The sequence below is a fragment of the Natator depressus genome, chromosome 1, assembly GCF_965152275.1.
Source record: "Natator depressus isolate rNatDep1 chromosome 1, rNatDep2.hap1, whole genome shotgun sequence".
Lineage (NCBI taxonomy): Eukaryota > Metazoa > Chordata > Testudines > Cheloniidae > Natator > Natator depressus.
Window position 1 is genome coordinate 259,108,724 of NC_134234.1, and position 10,145 is coordinate 259,118,868.

The window sequence follows — 10,145 nt, forward strand, 5'->3', positions numbered from 1 at the left end:
GTGGGGTAGTGTCAATAAACTTTGCCCTTGATTTTGCATAGTTATTTCAGTTAAATATTGGTGGCCCCCTACACACAGAGCTGCTGTGATATCAGCTCTACATACTTGTCACCTCTCCAGAAAGGAAATGAGGGCAAACTATAGCATGAAAAATGGTGGGTTTGGGGAGAGGCTGTCCCTTCATTTCTCTTTCATCATCACCATCCTGGCAAATCCCAGAGGGATGTGACCTCCTTTTGTGCCCTGTGCCATCCCCCTCCCCCCATTGGTCTCTAGCTATGTCCTTAAGGTGGTCTGGATGGCTATTCATTTTATGTCCATCACCGGCAATCTTGTTGCACCACTGAACATCTGGTGTCCACATGAGTCAGTCTCCTACATGTTGGTGGCAAATGTAGGATTGGAACCTGGAACATCTGAGTGTTGTCCAAAACAGCTAAAGCTGTTCTCATCAACGGATTGAAAAGCCTGACCATTGAGACCTTTGCTTTATCTGAAGTGCACTGGCCAGGAAGCAGTGAAAAGACAATTGAGGACTGTGCATTCCTGTTCTTGGGCTCCCCCAATGGATTGTTCCAGCAAGGGATGGCCATTGTACTTTCACCCAGTGCCCCATGGGAATTCTAAGGTTTGTGGGTGATTAGTGAGCAACTTATTAGTGCCCAATTCTGTACCAGCCATGGCCACCTTACCATGATCGCAGTGCATGGTACCACCAACACCAAGGCCAATGATCAATGATGCAGCTGCAGATAATTTTTACTAGCAACTGCAGTTAGTCCTTAACGAAACTCTGAGAGGATCATCCTGGGTGACTTTAATGCATGGGTAGGAAAGGATGATGATACCTGGGCATGGACACTCAGGAAGTTTGATATTGGGCAGAAGAACAGGAACAGACAGCAACTGCTCGAATTTGCAGCTGCCCGTTTAATGGTGATTGCTGATTTGCTCTTCTGTCACCCAAACATTCACAAGCAGACCTTGTATAACTCCTGTAATTTCACTCTTTCTTCTCTGGGTTTCTCCAAATTCAGCTCTTCCTTTGGCCAGTCACTGTGGTGTCCTATGATTGCACTGCACTAATAATTTGCTCTTGGTCTGAAGTGAGGTCATTGGCAGAGCTGTGTGGAATCTAAGACCATTATAAGAGTGGGTGCTGCAGGTAACAGTTACAGGGCACTGACAGAGCAAGCCCCCAAAAAAGTGTGGGTTTTTTTTTTCTCTGGGGAGAAACAAACACTAAAAAGAGTGGGGAAAAAACCCACATATTTTATAACATTAAACAAACAGCCCACCATGTGATTCATTTCATAAACGTTTATTCCTCAAAAATAAAAAGGCACATGTTATTTCTGTCTCCGCAAGGTTGAAATAGTGTGCTGAACACCAGCCACCAGAAGTTTAAGATGAGTGCACCTTAAGAAGTTCTCATCTTTTTCATGTGAATTTTATTTGTCTGGGCATTCGTGGATGGCATCTTCAGAAAGCTGGGCACAGTATTCCTGCTTTTCAAATGTAAAATTGAAGAGTGGTCAAGAAGAGAGATTTTCCTCTGTGGATAGTTGTAGCCATTACTGGGTGATTTCTCAGATTAAATTTTCTTCTATATCTTCCCTAGCAACCTCTAGCAGAGGATCTCACTTTCTTACCACTACTGCAGCTCACTTATTCTAGCGCTGAGCTCACCACCACATAAAAGCTGAATCTGGGACACCCTGCAGCAGCCTACCTCTTAAGCAATAAAGGCCCATCAGACATATTACATCTGTGTTCTGACTCCATTTGCTCCACACATTTCAAAAACCTGGTCATAATGTACAAGGACCGTAATATGTTGGGGCCTAGGTACCTCAGAGATGACCTCATTATATGCTCTCCAGTGGGATGCTACAGCTGGAGGGACCCAAAATAAGACTCTTAGATGTAGGAGACAGAGCATTCTTAGCACTGGACCCACTGTTATGGAATCCCTTTCTTGTCACAGGAGAGTTGACTGAGACAAAGCCTGAACTTCCAGACTGAAATGTAAGATTAACTTTTAAAGTATTCCCCAAGTAATAATTTACTTTAAAAAAAAAAGAAAGAAAGAAAGAGGGACACTAACCAAACAACACTCCCCGAAACCAGGAGACTCATGTGGGAGACTTGTGATTTTTACAGAACTTCTTTTCAGTGCTTAGGTACCGAGGTGAAAGGCACCTTCGAAATAAAATAGATAAGCAGACAGGCCTTTGTCACCGCCATGTGTGACCCCTTTTAACTCCAGCCCAACACTGCACCTCTGGAGAAAGTGCATGCATCCTGAGAATAAGGTATTCTGGGATGTTCAGGGTAGCGATGAAAAGCTGCTAATGCAAAAGGGTTAGTTCAACAAAAACTGGGCCTGCATCATCATTTATTTTCATAATAAAATAGCTTCTCCAAGACACCAGACCAAGAACATACCATTCCACTGCAGGCTGCAGGTTTGGGGGATTAATTCCCACTATCCCTGAAACATTCTAAAATACAACACAAGGAAAATATATCCTCCCCAGGAGAATCCTTAGGTCTTAGGTCCAAAGGGTTTTATCTGAAATCAGATTGCTGATTGCAATAGCTCTAAATACACTGTGTTTTTGGCTGAGCAAAGTGAGGCCCTACATTCAAGTTGCACAGAGACCTGGGAACGTGGGGGAAGGGTGGAATGGGGGTCACACAGAGCCCCTGACATGTGGGGAAGGGAGAAATGGGATGGAAGTGGGGAATGGGGAGGCACACAGAGGTGAATAAAGGGAACCTGGGGGTCATGGGAGAAGGAATGGGGAAGCAATGGGGGAAATGGGAGGCACACAGAGCCCCAGCTATGGAGAAGGGGAAATGTGGGACAATGGAATGGGTGCAGGGCGGTGTGGGGAATACACAGAGCCTCTGACATGTGGCAGAAGGGGCATGGAGGAATAGGGGGGCACAGAGAACTGCTGCCATGGGGGAGGGGAATGAGGAGTTGCAGGGAGTCACTGAAATAGACAGGGATGGGAGAGTGCACAGGCAGCTTGCAGGAGGTGGAATGGAGGGATACAAGGAGCCCCTGGTGAATGCAGTGAGCTCGTCCTATCCAAACTAGGAAATGTGTGACTGCCCCCCACAAGCCCCAGTGTGAAGAAGACAGCTTAGGTCCTTTTTCCAGTAAGATACCCTCCCCTACAGGGTCCCCTCTCTGATGCTGCCTTGCAAAACCTCCTTTGAGGGATGCTCACAGTTCAAGGAATGAAGCCTCAGGAAAACAAAAGGACAAAACTTTGTGGCTGGAATCAAACTGAGGCTGAATTAGTTCTACTCTTGCAGGAAACGCTGGCACATTTCATTGGCCCCTTTCAGTGAAGCTGCAGCCCGGCCCCACCCCTCCCACTCCACGAGTAGGTCACTTCTCAGTAACAAAAAGAGACATGCTTTCCAGGAAAGTGAAGGCTGCTTGCACACCGCCCACAGTGCAGTGACCCAGGAAAGGATGCCAGCACATGCTGTGCACTTCCATTCTCACGCTGTAAGCACTGGGCAAGAGGTAATTCTCTCTATGAATGTAAGACAGTGCTGAACAGCATCATAGAGCATCCAGGATCACTTACAAGCTGGGTTAGGAAGAACGAGAAACATTAAGGGGCTGTACAACAGGTAATGGGGGAGGCTGCTCTTCTAAAGTCTCCTACATGGCAAGCACTACCAATTCATCTCGCTTCTGTCCTGCAATAACCCCTGCTAGCCCACTCTTCCCCCTAGTCCCAGCATACAGCTCTGCCAAGGCATCTCAACCCTTTCCTAGAGCACCCCCTGCTTTTCCAGTCTGGACCCCATGCATGTATATGGGGCTCCTTTAATGGACCTCAGTCCTGATCTGCAGCACCCGCTTTCATATGGAATGGCAGAGAGTGAAGACTTGTCTTCACTGAAGGGTGAGCATGAAGTAGAACTCACATGTTGCCCCAACCTGACTACTATCCACACACACATTCTCTAGGTCGAGTTAAATGGTGTTTTAAACTCAGACTAGCTGGCTTGCCAGGGGATATATTTTGAAGCTCAAGTGTTCCTTACATCCAAACTAGTGATGCAGTAGGACTCAGCCAATCTGTGCTCCTAATCCAATTGCTCTGTGCTGCTGGATGTTATTTTTCACCATGGCCATTCTCAAGATAGGCTAACTTGAGTGTGGGTAACTCAAGATGACTCTGCAGTGAAGACATAGCCTGAGAGAGCTACCAAAGTGGGTACTGACTGGAGCTGTGTACATCTTGTGGATTGCAGTTCACATGAATTTCAATTAATAGATTTTCTTGCACGAACTGGATAATCTAAGCCTCACACCCCTTATCAGGCAGCCACCCAGGAATCAATGCCCCTTTTAGAGATATAGTTTTAAACAAGAAGGGATTAAAATCTATGGGGAGGTTCTCAGTCCTGTGTTATACAGATCAGACTAAATGATCTGGTCCCTTCTGGCCTGGGAATCTATGTGGTCTTCCATTTAGGAACTTTTACATGACATACAGACACAGTCATTCAGAGGAGTGCTAAGCAAATCTAATTAGGGCCTTTTATAAAATGTGACATTTCCTCATTTTTAAAATATAGCCACATGACATTTTTTTAAAATGAAAGTTTAGATTCTGGAACACAATTAAGTCTCTTGTCCTGTCAGTCGCAAAAAATTGAAGGTAAAATGATCTAGTGATATATGTCTGAGTGTGCAGACAGCCTGAAACACTAGCTCAGAAATGTTAACTGCTCCAATCCATGTAAACAAGCTGTTGATTCTAAAACCTAGTGATGACTATTTAAATGTCAATATTGTTAACTATTTCACTGCTGATCATTTCAGCAGAAATGTCAGGCTAATATGCTTAGTTGTTGTTCCTGGATATAGTGACAGATATTTGGGGAGGGCACAGTGTGACACCCTGAGGTTTTTTTTTAAAATTATTATTATTTACCTTGGGGCCAGGCAGGCTCCCAGACAACCACAAAACAAAGGAGGCACAAAGCTGGCATAAAGCCACCTTTGCCTCCACCTCCATTCCTGTGCTGAGTGGAGCTTGGTTAGAATGGAAAATTGGGGCCTTTTTTTGTGTTACATTCCAGACTAATATAGACCCAAAGTGCTTTACACAAAGAGAATCATACAGCCCTAATAATTCTCCCAGAAGAACCACAGAAGAAAACCCACGAAAAAACTTACAAGGTGCATTTTATATTTACTAATATGTCTAAACCCAAATTAATTAACAAAATATACTAAAGGAAAAGGTGTCACCGGAACGTTCTTACATGTTAAAAGCAATATAAAACCAGGTAATTCCACTCTTCCCTAACTGCTTCTGTTCTACAGCAACATTTCTGAAAACTGTCTCTGCACTTTGGTTTACACTAAAATAGCTGGTTGATAGAGGGAAACAAAATACGGGGACAGGCACTAGAGTTTCTTAAGTGGCAGACAAAGGAATTGTATGCAGGCTTCAAAAAAATATTCACAAGTTTTAAGTGGAATACAGAACAGATCAGTTTTCCATGTGAGTTGCACAGGCACTGTACTTTTATATTAATATTAAATAATCCCCCCTGCACTTGTGGGATTTTATTGACACTCACATTTGTACAGGTTATCATCAATTCTGTTACACTACCATGAGTATGTAGCAATAAAACTACCATCACAGTCAATCTTCGGCATGAAGCAAATAGATTGACTTCAGCACAAGCCAAATTTGCTCTTTTTAGACTCAAACATACTGGGAATCGGGGGAGGGAGCAGGGAAAATTCTTGCACACACATTAAAAGTGAAAGGTCAAAGGTCCCAAATAGTATCAATCAAATCAGAACAAGGGCAGGTTATTGCTAATCACAAAGAGATCAATGATAAATTTTTGAAATTCTACCGGGCTCTTTACAATAATGATTTACCACCTGACTCAGAAGAACTGAATAATTTTGTTAAAACTCTTAACCTCCCACAAATCTCAGAAGAGCAGCAGCCAGGCTGGCCTCTCCATTGCAATCAGAGGGAATAAACAAGGCCATGGAGAAAATTAGTCCAGGCAAGACCCTGAGCCCTGATGACTACTGATAGAAGTTGATCAAAGTCTCAAAGGAATTATGGTCCCTAAGCTGCTCTACATTTACAAAGATGCCTTAAAGAAATGTATCTTACCTCCAGTTATGAGGGAAGCCCTAAATTACTATGCTACTTAAACTGGGTAAGGATGCACAAAAGTCTACTAGCTACAGACTCATCTCTTTTGTCAATACTGATATAAAAACATTTTAAAAAATACTGGCACAGAGGCTTGAAAAAGTAACAAGTGATACGGTTCACCCCAGTCAAGTGTCATTTATTAAAAGAAAGGCATGGTTCAGATAACACGTCAGTTTATTAATGTTATGGCATTCCACCAACATTCTAGAAATTCCCATGCAATCATTTCACTCATGCAAAGAAAGCCTTATCTAGCAATATTTGTTCCTTACCCTGGATACATTTGGGTTGGGGAAATCATGGACTCAGCTATTAACATCCAACCCCACCTCCCCTATCCTAAAGAATAGCACAATATCTCCCACCTTTGATCTGTTTTGCAGAACTAGACAGGAATGCCCTCTGCCCACTTCTGTTCAATCTAGCATTAGAACTACTTGCACTACTAAGCCCTGGTCTACACTAGGAGTTGAGGCTGAATTTAGCAGCGTTAAATTGATTTAACCCTGCACCCGTCCACACGACGAAGCCCTTTTTTTCGACTTAAAGGGCTCTTAAAATCGATTTCCTTACTCCATCCCCGACAAGGGGATTAGCGCTGAAATCGGCCTTGCTGGGTCAAATTTGGGGTACTGTGGACGCAATTAGACGGTATTGGCCTTCGGGAGCTATCCCAGAGTGCTCCATTGTGACCGCTCTGGACAGCACTCTCAACTCAGATGCACTGGCCAGGTAGACAGGAAAAGGCCTGCAAACTTTTGAATTTCCATTTCCTCTTTGGCCAGCGTGGCAAGCTGCAGGTGAGTGCAGAGCTCATCAGCAGAGGTGACCATGATGGAGTCCCAGAATCGCAAAAGAGCTCCAGCATGGACCGAACGGGAGGTACGGGATCTGATTGCTGTATGGGGAGAGGAATCCGTACTATCAGAACTCCGTTCCAGTTTTCGAAATGCCAAAACATTTGTCAAAAGTCTCCCAGGGCATGAAGGACAGAGGCCATAACAGGGACCTGAAACAGTGCCGCGTGAAACTTAAGGAGCTGAGGCAAGCCTACCAGAAAACCAGAGAGGCGAACGGCTGCTCCGGGTCAGAGCCCCAAACATGCCGCTTCTATGATGAGCTGCATGCCATTTTAGGGGGTTCAGCCACCACTACCCCAGCCGTGTTGTTTGACTCCTTCAATGGAGATGGAGGCAACACGGAATCAGGTTTTGGGGATGAGGAAGATGATGATGATGAAGCTGTAGATAGCTCACAGCAAGCAAGCGGAGAAACCGGTTTTCCCGACAGCCAGGAACTGTTTCTCACCCTGGACCTGGAGCCAGTACCCCCCGAACACACCCAAGGCTGCCTCCCAAACCCGCCAGGCGGAGAAGGGACCTCTGGTGAGTGTACCTTTTAAAATACTATACATGGTTTAAAAGCAAGCATGTTTAATGATTAATTTGCCCTGGCATTTGCGGCTCTCCTGGATGTACTCCCAAAGCCTTTGCAAAAGGTTTCTGGGGAGGGCAGCCTTATTCCACCCACCATGGTAGGATACTTTACCACACCAGGCCAGTAGCACATACTCGGGAATCACTGTAGAACAAAGCATTGCAGTGTATGTTTGCTGGCATTCAAACAACATCCGTTCTTTATCTCTCTGTGTTATCCTCAGGAGAGTGATATCATTCATGGTCACCTGGTTGAAATAGGGTGCTTTTCTTAAGGGAACATTTAGAGGTGGCCATTCGGGCTGGGCTGTTTGCCAGTGGCTGAACAGAAATGTTCCCTGCTGTTAGCCATGGAGATGGGGGAGGGGCTAGCCACGTGGTGAGGGGAGGCAAAATGCGACCTTGGAACGAAAGCACATGTACTATGTATGTAATGTTAACAGCAAGGTTTACCGTGAAAGAGTGTACCCATTGTTCTATAAAATGTGTCTTTTTAAATTCCACCGTCCCTTTTTTTTCCTCCACCAGCTGCATGTGTTTCAAGGATCACAGGATCGTCTCCTTCCCAGAGGCTAGTGAAGATTAGAAGGTGAAAAAAACGCACTCGTGATTAAATGTTCTCTGAGCTCATGCTGTCCTCCCACACTGACAGAGCACAGACGAATGCGTGGAGGCAGACAATGTCAGAGTGCAGGAAAGCACAAAATGACCGGGAGGAGAGGTGGCGGGCTGAGAAGAGTAAGTGGAGGGCTGAAGAGAGGGCTGAAGCTGAAAGGTGGCGGCAGCGTGATGAGAGGAGGCAGGATTCAATGCTGAGGCTGCTGGACGATCAAACTAATACACTCCAGTGTATAGTTGAGCTCCAGGAAAGGCAGCAGGAACACAGACCACCGCTACAGCCCCTGTGTGACCAACCGCCCTCCTCCCCAAGTTGCATAGCCTTCTCACCCAGACGCACAAGAATGCGGTGGGGGGGCCTCCGGCCACCCGACCACTCCACCACAGAGGATTGCCCAAGCAACAGAAGGCTGGCATTCAATAAGTTTTAAAGTTTTAAACTTTTAAAGTGCTGTGTGGCCTTGTCCTTCCCTCCTCCACCACCCCTCCCGGTGCTTCTCTCCTCCACCACCCCTCCCGGGCTACCTTGGCAGTTATCCCTCTATTTGTATGATGAATGAATAAAGAATGCATTAATGTGAAGCAACAATGACTTTATTGCCTCTGCAAGCAGTGATCGAAGGGAGGAGGGGAGGGTGGTTAGCTTACTGGGAAGTAGAGTGAACCAAGGGGCGGGGGGTTTCATCAAGGAGAAACAAAGAGAACTTTCACACCGTAGCCTGGCCAGTCATGAAACTGGTTTTCAAAGCTTCTCTGATGCGTACCGCGCCCTCCTGTGCTCTTCTAACCGCCCTGGTGTCTGGCTGCGCATAACCAGCGGCCAGGCGATTTGCCTCAACCTCCCACCCCGCCATAAATGTCTCCCCCTTACTCCCACAGATATTGTGGAGCGCACAGCAAGCAGTAATAACAGTGGGAATATTGGTTTCGCTGAGGTCTAACCAAGTCAGTAAACTGCGCCAGCGCGCTTTTAAACGTCCAAATGCACATTCTACCACCATTCTGCACTTGCTCAGCCTGTAGTTGAACAGCTCCTGACTACTGTCCAGGCTGCCTGTGTACGGCTTCATGAGCAAGGGCATTAAGAGGTAGGCTGGGTCCCCAAGGATAACTATAGGCATTTCAACATCCCCAACGGTTATTTTCTGGTCTGGGAATAAGGTCCCTTCCTGCAGCTTTTGAAACAGACCAGAGTTTCTGAAGATGCGAGCTTCATGTACCTTTCCTGGCCATCCCACATTGATGTTGGTGAAACGTCCCTTGTGATCCACCAGTGCTGGCAGCACTATTGAAAACTATTGCGGTTTATGTACTCGCCGGCTTGGTGCTCTGGTGCCAAGATAGGGATATGGGTTCCGTCTATGGCCCCACCACAGTTAGGGAATCCCATTGCAGCAAAAAGAAAAAAGAAAAGGAGTACTTGTGGCACCTTAGAGACTAACCAGTTTATTTGAGCATGAGCTTTCGTGAGCTACAGCTCACTTCATCGGATGCATAGCATATTGTGGAAACTGCAGAAGACATTATATACACACAGAGACCATGAAACAAAACTTCCTCCCACCCCACTGTCCTGCTCGTAACAGCTTATCTAAAGTGATCATCAAGGGAGGGCCATTTCCAGCACAAATCCAGGTTTTCTCACCCTTCCCCCCGCCCCCCCCACAGACACACATACAAACTCACTCTCCTGCTGGTAATAGCCCATCCCTCTTTGAAACCTCTCTTTATAATGCGCATGATAATCAAGGTGGGTCATTTCCAGCACTAATCCAGGTTTTCTCACCACCGCCACCCCCCCACACACACACACCCCCCTCCAAGTGTGTGTGTGGGGGGGGTGGCGGTGGTGAGAAAA